Here is a 13,272-nt window from a genome sequence, read left to right as displayed (position 1 = left end):
GCCTGTCTCTATAATAGTCTGTCTCTATAATAGTCTGTCTCTATAATAGTCTGTCTCTATAACAGCCTCTCTCTATAACAGTCTGTCTCTATAATAGTCTGTCTCTATAATAGTCTGTCTCTATAACAGCCTCTCTCTATAACAGTCTGTCTCTATAATAGTCTGTCTCTATAATAGTCTGTCTCTATAACAGTCTGTCTCTATAATAGTCTGTCTCTATAATAGCCTGCCTCTATAATAGTCTGTCTCTATAATAGTCTGTCTCTATAATAGTCTGTCTCTATAATAGTCTGTCTCTATAATAGTCTGTCTCTATAACAGTCTGTCTCTATAATAGTCTGTCTCTATAATAGTCTGTCTCTATAATAGTCTGTCTCTATAATAGCCTGTCTCTATAACAGCCTCTCTCTATAATAGTCTGTCTCTATAATAGCCTGTCTCTATAATAGTCTGTCTCTATAACAGTCTGTCTCTATAATAGTCTGTCTCTATAACAGTCTGTCTCTATAATAGTCTGTCTCTATAATAGTCTGTCTCTATAATAGTCTGTCTCTATAATAGTCTGTCTCTATAATAGTCTGTCTCTATAACAGCCTGTCTCTATAATAGTCTGTCTCTGAAACAGTCTGTCTCTATAACAGTATGTCTCTATAACAGTCTGTCTCTATAATAGTCTGTCTCTATAACAGTCTGTCTCTATAATAGTCTGTCTCTATAATAGTCTGTCTCTATAATAGTCTGTCTCTATAATAGTATGTCTCTATAACAGTCTGTCTCTATAACAGTCTGTCTCTATAATAGTCTGTCTCTATAATAGCCTGTCTCTATAATAGCCTGTCTCTATAATAGTCTGTCTCTATAATAGCCTCTCTCTATAATAGTCTGTCTCTATAATAGCCTGTCTCTATAATAGTCTGTCTCTATAACAGCCTGTCTCTATAATAGTCTGTCTCTATAAAAGTCTGTCCCTATAACAGCCTGTCTCTATAATAGTCTGTCTCTATAATAGTCTGTCTCTTTAACAGCCTGTCTCTATAATAGTCTGTCTCTATAATAGCCTGTCTCTATAATAGTCTGTCTCTATAATAGCCTGTCTCTATAATAGTCTGTCTCTATAACAGTCTGTCTCTATAACAGTCTGTCTCTATAATAGTCTGTCTCTATAATAGTCTGTCTCTATAATAGTCTGTCTCTATAATAGTCTGTCTCTATAACAGTCTGTCTCTATAATAGTCTGTCTCTATGATAGTCTGTCTCCAAACAGCCTGTCTCTATAATAGTCTGTCTCTATAATAGCCTGTCTCTATAACAGTCTGTCTCTATAATAGTCTGTCTCTATAATAGTCTGTCTCTATAATAGTCTGTCTCTATAATAGTCTGTCTCTATAATAGCCTGTCTCTATAATAGTCTGTCTCTATAACAGTCTGTCTCGATAACAGCCTCTCTCTATAATAGTCTGTCTCTATAATAGCCTGTCTCTATAATAGTCTGTCTCCTATAACAGCCTGTCTCTATAATAGCCTGTCTCTATAATAGTCTGTCTCTATAATAGTCTGTCTCTATAACAGTCTGTCTCTATAATAGCCTGTCTCTATAATAGTCTGTCTCTATAATAGCCTGTCTCTATAACAGCCTGTCTCTATAATAGTCTGTCTCTATAATAGTCTGTCTCTATAACAGTCTGTCTCTATAATAGTCTGTCTCTATGATAGTCTGTCTCTATAACAGCCTGTCTCTATAATAGTCTGTCTCTATAATAGTCTGTCTCTATAATAGCCTGTCTCTATAATAGTCTGTCTCTATAACAGTCTGTCTCGATAACAGCCTCTCTCTATAATAGTCTGTCTCTATAATAGCCTGTCTCTATAATAGTCTGTCTCTATAACAGCCTGTCTCTATAATAGTCTGTCTCTATAACAGCCTGTCTCTATACTAGTCTGTCTCTATAATAGTCTGTCTCTATAATAGTCTGTCTCTATAATAGCCTGTCTCTATAATAGTCTGTCTCTATAACAGTCTGTCTCTATAACAGCCTGTCTCTATAATAGTCTGTCTCTATAATAGTCTGTCTCTATAATAGTCTGTCTCTATAACAGCCTGTCTCTATAATAGTCTGTCTCTATAATAGTCTGTCTCTATGATAGTCTGTCTCTATAACAGCCTGTCTCTATAACAGTCTGTCTCTATAATAGTCTGTCTCTATAATAGTCTGTCTCTATAATAGTCTGTCTCTATAACAGTCTGTCTCTATAACAGTCTGTCTCTATAATAGCCTCTCTCTATAATAGTCTGTCTCTATAATAGTCTGTCTCTATAACAGTCTGTCTCTATAACAGTCTGTCTCTATAATAGCCTCTCTCTATAATAGTCTGTCTCTATAATAATCTGTCTCTATACTAGTCTGTCTCTATAACAGTCTGTCTCTATAATAGTCTGTCTCTATAATAGTCTGTCTCTATAATAGTCTGTCTCTATAATAGCCTGTCTCTATAATAGTCTGTCTCTATAATAGTCTGTCTCTATGATAGTCTGTCTCTATAACAGCCTGTCTCTATAACAGTCTGTCTCTATAATAGCCTGTCTCTATAATAGTCTGTCTCTATAATAATCTGTCTCTATACTAGTCTGTCTCTATAACAGCCTCTCTCTATAATAGTCTGTCTCTATAATAATCTGTCTCTATACTAGTCTGTCTCTATAACAGTCTGTCTCTATAATAGTCTGTCTCTATAATAGCCTCTCTCTATAATAGTCTGTCTCTATAATAGTCTGTCTCTATTACAGCCTCTCTCTATAATAGTCTGTCTCTATAATAATCTGTCTCTATACTAGTCTGTCTCTATAACAGTCTGTCTCTATAATAGTCTGTCTCTATAACAGTCTGTCTCTATAACAGTCTGTCTCTATAATAGTCTGTCTCTATAACAGTCTGTCTCTATAACAGCCTCTCTCTATAATAGTCTGTCTCTATAACAGCCTGTCTCAATAATAGTCTGTCTCTATAACAGCCTCTCTCTATAATAGTCTGTCTCTATAATAGTCTGTCTCTATAATAGTCTGTCTCTATAATAGCCTGTCTCTATAATAGTCTGTCTCTATAACAGCCTGTCTCTATTACAGTCTGTCTCTATAATAGTCTGTCTCTATAATAGTCTGTCTCGATAATAGTCTGTCTCTATAATAGTCTGTCTCTATAATAGTCTGTCTCTATAATAGCCTGTCTCTATAAGAGCCTGTCTCTATAATAGTCTGTCTCTATAATAGCCTGTCTCTATAATAGTCTGTCTCTATAATAGTCTGTCTCTATAATAGTCTGTTTCTATAACAGTCTGTCTCTATAATAGTCTGTCTCTATAATAGTCTGTCTCTATAATAGTCTGTCTCTATAACAGCCTGTCTCTATAATAGTCTGTCTCTATAATAGTCTGTCTCTATACTAGTCTGTCTCTATAATAGCCTGTCTCTATAATAGTCTGTCTCTATAATAGTCTGTCTCTATAATAGTCTGTCTCTATAATAGCCTCTCTCTATAATAGTCTGTCTCTATAATAGTCTGTTGTGGGAAGTGCAACAAAGAGACAACAGACGTAGGTTGGAGTCGAGGATGTTTACTTCACTCACTTCTGCTACATGCTAACATACACTCTCAGTGACAACCACAATAACTTCACCCGGAACCGGAAACCCTTGCCCCTTTAACCCCCACTCTTAAAGGTACAAACCCTTCTTGGTGAATGTCTCTTAATGTGAATCACCACACAGGCCCCCCCAGAATTCACCAACCCAGAAGGTACAAAAACCCAAGATAACCATTAAAAGTCCAACTGAACAGGCAATCCATGAACAGTACTACAGTTAACGTGGCGGGGGGCGGATCAAGCGGCCGAAACGGCTGCGCTTTGCAGGAGGGGGATTAAGGGTGAGAACTGGAACTGGAGCTGGAACTGGGACAGAGGTTGGGGTAGGGACAGAGGTTGGGACAGGGACAGAGGTTGGGACAGGGACAGAGGTTGGGACAGGGACAGAGGTTGGGACAGGGACAGAGGTTGGGGCAGGGACAGAGGTTGGGGTAGGGGGCCGCCCCCGCCGCGGGGGTAGGGCCAACTGAACTGGCTCGTCAATGTTCAAGTGAGCAGGCTTGAGACGGTCTATAGCGACCCGCTCTGACCTGCCCCCCATGTCCACCACAAAGTGCTTAGCGCCCGCCTCCAGGACACGGAAGGGCCCGTCGTAGGGGGGCCGCAGTGGAGCCCGATGGCTGTCGTGTCGGATGAAAACGTACTTAGCCAATGGCAGGTCCCTGGGGACGTAGGACTGGGGGAGGCAGTGACGTGATGTCGGAATGGGGACGAGGTCATTCACAATGCCCCGGAACACAGTTCTATGAGAGGCGGCCGACCAGGGAGCTGCAGCCTCTGGAAGAAACTCCCCAGGAACCCGCAGTGGCTGGCCATACACCAGCTCGGCGGACGAGGCCTGGAGATCCTCTTTGGGGGCAGAGCGAAGACCGAGCATGACCCACGGGAGGCGGTCCACCCAGCCACTGTCCATCAGGCTGGCCCGAAGAGCGGCCTTCATGTCCCGATGGAACCGCTCACAAAGTCCATTGCCCTGCGGGTGGTACGCCGTAGTGCGGTGAATCTTCACCCCCAGGTGCTCAGCAACCGTAGTCCAGAGCTCCGAGGTGAACTGGGGGCCCCTGTCGCTCGTGATGTCACCTGGTGTGCCAAAGCGGGCCACCCAGCACCCAATGAACGCCCGGGCCACCTCCGCTGCCGTAGTAGAGGCCAGGGGAACAGCTTCTGGCCACCTGGTGGTCCGGTCCACCATGGTGAGGAGGTAGGTATATCCGTGAGACGGGGGCAGGGGGCCTACCAGGTCCACATGCACGTGGTCAAAACGCCTCTCTGGCACCACAAACGGTGCCAAAGGGGCTTTGGTATGGCGGTGCACCTTAGCGCGCTGACATGCCACACACGAGCCAGCCCAGGTTCTAACGTCCCTCCGGAGGCCAGGCCAAACAAACTTAATCCCCACCAATTTAGCCGAGGCTTTCACCCCCGGGTGGGAAAGGCCGTGGATGGTGTTGAAAACCCTGCGCCGCCAGGCAGCCGGCACCATAGGACGTGGTTGGCCGGTGGAGACGTCGCAGAGGAGAGTGGCTTTGGCCGCGTCGAACACCACGTCCTCCAGCTGCAGTGCAGTAGGAGCGACCCGGTAGGCCTGAATGTCAGAGTCTGCGGCTTGGTCCGCCGCCATGGCGGCATAGTCGAGTCCTAAGTGAACAGACCCGACGACCGCCCGTGAGAGGCAGTCGGCGACGAAGTTGTCCTTGCCCGCCAAGTGCTGGATGTCCGTGGTGAACTCGGAGATCGCCGAGAGCTGACGCTGCTGACGCCCAGACCATGGCTCCGAGGTCTTGGCCATGGAGAATGTCAGTGGCTTGTGGTCCACGAAGGCGGTGAACTGGCGGCCCTCTAACAGGAATCTAAAGTGTCTGGTGGCCAGGAAAAGACCCAGCAGTTCCCTGTCAAAGGTGCTGTACTTGCGCTCGTTGTCGCGGAGCTGTTTGCTGAAGAAGGCCAGCGGCTGCCAAGCCCCGTTCACCCACTGCTCGCACACCGCCCCCACTGCATAGTCAGAGGCGTCCGTCGTGAGGGCGACCGGGGCTGTGGGAGACGGGTGCGCCAGTAGAGCAGCGTTAGCCAGCGCGTTCTTAGCAGCCCCGAAAGCCTTGTCCATCTCCGGGGACCAGTCCAACACGTCCTTGGGCCCTTTTCCCCGCAGGGTCTCGTACAAGGGACGCATGAGGTGGGCGGCATGGGGAATAAAACGGTTGTAAAAATTCACCATGCCCAGGAACTCTTGTAGAGACTGTATCGTGCGGGGACGGGGGAAACTGGTGATGGCCTCCACTCTGGCGGGAAGAGGGGCGGCTCCCTGCGGAGCGACATGGTGTCCGAGGAAGGTGATGGATGACTGCCCGAACTGGCACTTGGCTGGGTTTACAATGAGGCCGTGGGCCCTGAGCCGCTCAAACAACTGCCGGAGATGTGTCATGTGCTCCTCCATGGACGCGCTGGCCACCAGAATGTCATCCAGGTAAACAAACATGAATGGCATGTCTCGGAGCACAGAGTCCATCAGGCGCTGTTCATCTGGGGGCCGTGTCCGCCGGCCATGGTGTCCACTGCCTGCGCTGGCAGGATGCTGCGTTGAGCGCCTGAGTCGACCAGCAACCGCCGGCCAGATAAGGAGTCGGCGACGAACAACAGCTTGCAGTCACGGCCGGCGCCCATAGCCGCTAATGAGCGCCGGCCCTGGCGTTTCCCTGTACCCTGAAACTGCATGGCTTGCGACACTGCTTGGCCTTGGACCCAAACCTTGCATGGTAGTAACAGAGCCCGTCGTCGGCTTGGCGGCGGGCCGTCACCGCGGCTGCGGTGTCTGTATAGTCCTCCAGGGGTGGAGGTGGGGTCAAGTGGTCTGGGTGGGGCAGCAGCGCATGGATAAACTGCTGCCGGTTAGCGAGGTACACCCTGTCGGCCTCCGCAGCCAGAGAACGATAATCCTTGGTGGAGGAGAGGGGGGAACTGGCCAGTGCTGTGCGCACAGGCGCCGGGAGCTGCCGCAGGAAAATGTGTGTAAACAAGAACGAGGGATCAGCTGATCCCAGCACAGACAACATTCTCTCCATCAACTCCGACGGTTTGCCGTCGCCGAGGCCATTGAGTGACAGCAGGCGGTCTGCTTTCTCTAATTCTGACAGCTCATAAAGTTTCAGCAGGAATGTCTTCAATGCACCGTACATGCCGACAGCCGGTGGATCCTCTAACAGCATCATCGCGCGTGCCGTTGTCGAAGCATCTAACGCAGACACCACATGGAAATATTTAGTCCCATCCTGCGTTATCCCTCTCAGCCGGAATTGGGCTTCTATGTGGTGAAACCACGGCCGTGGGTTCTGCTGCCAAAAGTCGGGCAGCTTGACGGTTGCAGCGTATATGTTAGCATAGTCCGGTGCGGGCGCTATGGGCAACGCGGCGGCGTTACCGGCGTTCTCGTTGACAGACATCTCGTTCGCTTTCGTCGGGGTCACCAATGTGGGAAGTGCAACAAAGAGACAACAGACGTAGGTTGGAGTCGAGGATGTTTACTTCACTCACTTCTGCTACATGCTAACATACACTCTCAGTGACAACCACAATAACTTCACCCGGAACCGGAAACCCTTGCCCCTTTAACCCCCACTCTTAAAGGTACAAACCCTTCTTGGTGAATGTCTCTTAATGTGAATCACCACACTGTCTCTATAATAGTCTGTCTCTATAACAGTCTGTCTCTATAATAGTCTGTCTCTATAATAGTCTGTCTCTATAATAGTCTGTCTCTATAACAGTCTGTCTCTATAATAGTCTGTCTCTATAATAGTCTGTCTCTATAATAGTCTGTCTCTATAACAGTCTGTCTCTATAATAGTCGGTCTCTATAATAGTCTGTCTCTATAACAGCCTGTCTCTATAATAGTCTGTCTCTATAATAGTATGTCTCTATAATAGCCTGTCTCTATAATAGTCTGTCTCTATAACAGTCTGTCTCTATAATAGTCTGTCTCTATAACAGTCTGTCTCTATAATAGTCTGTCTCTATAATAGCCTGTCTCTATAATAGTCTGTCTCTATAACAGTCTGTCTCTATAATAGTATGTCTCTATAACAGCCTGTCTCTATAATAGCCTGTCTCTATAATAGTCTGTCTCTATAACAGCCTGTCTCTATTACAGTCTGTCTCTATAATAGTCTGTCTCTATAATAGTCTGTCTCTATAATAGCCTGTCTCTATAATAGTCTGTCTCTATAATAGTCTGTCTCTATAATAGCCTGTCTCTATAATAGTCTGTCTCTATAACAGCCTGTCTCTACAATAGTCTGTCGCTATAATAGTCTGTCTCTATAACAGCCTGTCTCTATAATAGTCTGTCTCTATAACAGCCTGTCTCTATAATAGTCTGTCTCTATAATAGTCTGTCTCTATAATAGCCTGTCTCTATAATAGTCTGTCTCTATAATAGTCTGTCTCTATAATAGTATGTCTCTATAATAGTCTGTCTCTATAATAGTCTGTCTCTATAACAGCCTGTCTCTATAATAGTCTGTCTCTATAATAGTCTGTCTCTATAACAGCCTGTCTCTACAATAGTCGGTCTCTATAATAGTCTGTCTCTATAACAGCCTGTCTCTATAATAGTCTGTCCCTATAACAGCCTGTCTCTATAATAGTCTGTCTCTATAACAGTCTGTCCCTATAACAGCCTGTCTCTATAATAGTCTGTCTCTATAATAGTCTGTCTCTATAATAGTCTGTCTCTATAACAGCCTGTCTCTATAATAGTCTGTCTCTATAATAGCCTGTCTCTATAATAGTCTGTCTCTATAATAGTATGTCTCTATAATAGTATGTCTCTATAATAGTCTGTCTCTATAATAGTCTGTCTCTATAACAGCCTGTATCTATAATAGTCTGTCTCTATAATAGTCTGTCTCTATGATAGTCTGTCTCTATAACAACCTGTCTCTACAATAGTCTGTCTCTATAATAGTCTGTCTCTATAATAGCCTGTTTCTATAATAGTCTGTCTCTATAATAGTCTGTCTCTATAACAGTCTGTCTCTATAACAGCCTCTCTCTATAATAGTCTGTCTCTATAATAGCCTGTCTCTATAATAGTCTGTCTCTATAACAGTCTGTCTCTATAACAGCCTCTCTCTATAATAGTCTGTCTCTATAATAGCCTGTCTCTATAATAGTCTGTCTCTATAATAGTCTGTCTCTATAATAGTCTGTCTCTATAATAGCCTGTCTCTATAACAGCCTCTCTCTATAATAGTCTGTCTCTATAATAGCCTGTCTCTATAATAGTCTGTCTCTATAATAGTCTGTCTCTATAACAGTCTGTCTCTATAATAGTCTGTCTCTATAATAGTCTGTCTCTATAATAGTCTGTCTCTATAACAGCCTGTCTCTATAATAGTCTGTCTCTGAAACAGTCTGTCTCTATAACAGTCTGTCTCTATAATAGTCTGTCTCTATAACAGTCTGTCCCTATAACAGCCTGTCTCTATAATAGTCTGTCTCTATAATAGTCTGTCTCTATAATAGTCTGTCTCTATAACAGTCTGTCTCTATAATAGTCTGTCTCTATAATAGCCTGTCTCTATAATAGTCTGTCTCTATAATAGTCTGTCTCTATAATAGTCTGTCTCTATAACAGCCTCTCTCTATAACAGTCTGTCTCTATAATAGTCTGTCTCTATAATAGTCTGTCTCTATAACAGCCTCTCTCTATAACAGTCTGTCTCTATAATAGTCTGTCTCTATAATAGTCTGTCTCTATAACAGTCTGTCTCTATAATAGTCTGTCTCTATAATAGCCTGCCTCTATAATAGTCTGTCTCTATAATAGTCTGTCTCTATAATAGTCTGTCTCTATAATAGTCTGTCTCTATAATAGTCTGTCTCTATAACAGTCTGTCTCTATAATAGTCTGTCTCTATAATAGTCTGTCTCTATAATAGTCTGTCTCTATAATAGCCTGTCTCTATAACAGCCTCTCTCTATAATAGTCTGTCTCTATAATAGCCTGTCTCTATAATAGTCTGTCTCTATAACAGTCTGTCTCTATAATAGTCTGTCTCTATAACAGTCTGTCTCTATAATAGTCTGTCTCTATAATAGTCTGTCTCTATAATAGTCTGTCTCTATAACAGCCTGTCTCTATAATAGTCTGTCTCTGAAACAGTCTGTCTCTATAACAGTATGTCTCTATAACAGTCTGTCTCTATAATAGTCTGTCTCTATAACAGTCTGTCTCTATAATAGTCTGTCTCTATAATAGTCTGTCTCTATAATAGTATGTCTCTATAACAGTCTGTCTCTATAACAGTCTGTCTCTATAATAGCCTGTCTCTATAATAGCCTGTCTCTATAATAGTCTGTCTCTATAATAGCCTCTCTCTATAATAGTCTGTCTCTATAATAGCCTGTCTCTATAATAGTCTGTCTCTATAATAGTCTGTCTCTATAATAGTCTGTCTCTATAACAGCCTCTCTCTATAACAGTCTGTCTCTATAATCAGGGGTGCACATAACTTTTTGGGGCCAGTGCTCAGAGGAGCACCTAGGGATGCTGCTTGGTGCTCCCCGAGCTCGCGAGTCACGACCCGTCCCACAGGATGGATGAAAAAGGGATACATGGATAACTTATATTAGCAAAACTACATTTGTTCATAAATAAAGATGAACGAACAAATGATTGTGTGCAAAACAAAAGAAACAAATGCAAAATCAAATGACTGCTCTTTAAGCATGAAAGTCTGTCAGACTCCTTTAAACACAATGAAATCAACTGACATCTCTTTAAGCACTAACTGAATGTCTGTTCTTTAAACACAATGAAATCAACTGACATCTCTTTAAGCACTAACTGAATGTCTGTTCATTAAACACAATGAAATCAACTGACATCTCTTTAAGCACTGCTCTGTTCTGTAAACACTGAAATCAACTTTTCAACAAAAAGTTACAGCCTAAGCATTTATTTATGCTACAAGTGTAATCATCATCATCACTGCTGTATTGACTGCTGTTAATACTGTCCTCAATTTCAACCATGGTAGAGGATGTTGTAGGCCAGGGGTGCCCAATACGTCGATCGCGATCGGTCGATCGCAAAGGTAGTATGGGTAGATCGCATGGCATTGAACAAAACGGAAAAAAAAAAAAAAAAAAAAATCGCCTATCATCCATCCTCACTATGGCTTTTGCCACTTGATTGACATACGGGTAAGCCAGTCTGAGATCTGATCTTTTCACCTACACCTAACACGCGGTTCACCACGCATGCGCAGTCAACAGCACCAACTACAAAATACAAAATACCGGCGAGACTAATTACCTAGTTAGCCTTCCAATTTCTACTATTTACTATATAATACTAAATAAAGGCTATACAAATGAGTGGGGAAGCTGGACCAAGTAAGAAACCAATAACGTATAACTTCCATCCAGAATGGGAGGAGGACTTTTTTACACGATGTGATATTGGAAATGCGTCTGTCTGATCAGCAAATCTACGAAGGCTATTTCGAAGAAGGGAAATGTGGCAAAAGAGCGAAAACGTACGGCTGCAACGATAGCTTCTTATCGCGTCAGTCACGTTCTTGTTAAACACAAGAAGTCATTCAAAGACGGCGAAATTGTGAAAAAAGTTTTTCGAGGCTGCAGATTGCCTTTTCGATGACAGATCCACAGTGGCTGATGACACCTTGCAACCAGCTCCTACAGCCCTGACTATTAGAAACTAGCTGCCTCCTCCCAGTGCCAGGTCTCCCACTAAGGTAGAGAAATGCATTTATTTCCTCCTTTCAAACTAGGGAACTACCTGTTTTGTATCTGGTTTACTTTTCTGTTTGTTGGATCAGTAGTTGGCTATGGTACTGCAGAAAGTGAGTGTGTGTGTGTGTGTGTGTGTGTGTGTGTGTGTGTGTGTGTGTGTGTGTGTGTGTGTGTGAGAGAGAGAGAGAGAGGGAGAGAGAGGGGGAGAGAGAGGGAGGGTTTGTGCTATGGCTCCCTATGCAGACTGGCAAATGTGTGTGTGTGTGTGTGTGTGTGTGTGTGTGTGTGTGTGTGTGTGAATGTGTGTGAGCGAGAATAGCAAAGAGGGAGGGTTTGTGATGGTCTTCTCCTGTGGCTGTGTGACAGAGAGAGGGAAAGTGTATTGTGAGTTTACTATGCAGGCTGGGAACTGTGTGTGTGTGTGTGTGTGTGTGTGTGTGTGTTTGTAGTATGTGCATGTACGTTTGCGATGTTGAAACTAGACTGGTAGATCTTGGCAGACTGGCTACTTGAAAAGTAGATCTTGGTTCCAAAAAGTGTGAGCACCCCTGTTGTAGGCTATCACTTTAAATAGCTCATTATTTTGATTGTGCAACAAAGTCTTTTTTTTCTAATAGAATTCCCAACCATATCCTGGGTCAGGGGTCGAGGTGCGATAATGAAAAACAGCTGTAAAACAAACGTCTGAAAGCTTCAGAGAAAAGAAACGTGAAGTGGTGTTGTTTTTCCTTTTAGCGACGAGTCGTTCGGGACAGAATTTTCACGTGCGGCGTGATAACCGTGATAACCGTGCGATACGCGATACGCGGAATGAAAGTACGAGTTACGATACTTTCCGAATGTTTTCGTGAGGGGAGTCGCCGTGGTCGTCGTCGGTCGACTGTTGTGATGCATTACTCGTCGGGCCTTCGGCTGAGGGGACGGCAGATCGTTACTTAGTGGGGCTTGCAGTGATGCAGCAGTCAGCAGTTGGATTTTGAGGAAGTAAATTCCTCTCCCAGCGCTTCCAGCTGTTGGTGCGCAAGAGCGCGTTCATGCCTCTGATCTGCCGCGCAAAATGCATTTTGGCGACGCATGCGCACTGGCGCACCAGTTATGTGCACCCCTGTCTATAATAGTCTGTCTCTATAACAGCTTGTCTCTATAATAGTCTGTCTCTATAACAGCCTGTCTCTATAACAGTCTGTCTCTATAACAGTCTGTCTCTATAATAGCATGGTGCTCTCTTGTGTTGAGGTAAATAAAAGCCATGCACATTAAGTTCAGAATATATTTCAAGATCCTTCTGCTTGTTTATAAAGCTCTCACTGGCACAGCACCAGAATATGTTCAGACCTTTCGCTAGCAGATCAGCCCAATAGAGCTCTCAGGTCATCTGACGCTGTTTTTTTCTGTGTACCACATGTAAGATGGTGAGGCTGCATTCTCATTTTATGCTCTCAAATTGTGGAATGCACTGCCAGTTTACATTAGGAATGCAACCTCAGCAAATATGTTCAAGTCAAGGCTAAAAACCCATCTTTTTAATATTGCCTTTAAATGACTAAATAATTATATTATGATTATATAACGATTGGAGCACTTTGAGCTGCAACGCTTGCAGGAAAAGCGCTATACAAATAAAAGTTATTATTATTATTACTGTACAGCTTTTACACTCTTTGATTATGAATTGTTTTAGAGTGAATAAAGCAGCATCCGCACACTGAAATCTGTGCAAAAATCATTATTTTATTGCAAGCTATCGGTCATAGACCTTCTTCAGGCATAAAGCAGTGACAAGTGAATGCAGGAGTATAAAGGGTTCAAACAGCATCACTTTATTAGCCAATGCACAACACACGTGTCAAATATTTCACCTAATGGCTAGACATCTG

This window comes from Nansenia antarctica, assembly GCF_963989245.1.
Source record: "Nansenia antarctica genome assembly, contig: SCAFFOLD_25, whole genome shotgun sequence".
Lineage (NCBI taxonomy): Eukaryota > Metazoa > Chordata > Actinopteri > Argentiniformes > Microstomatidae > Nansenia > Nansenia antarctica.
This window is presented reverse-complemented; position numbering follows the sequence as displayed.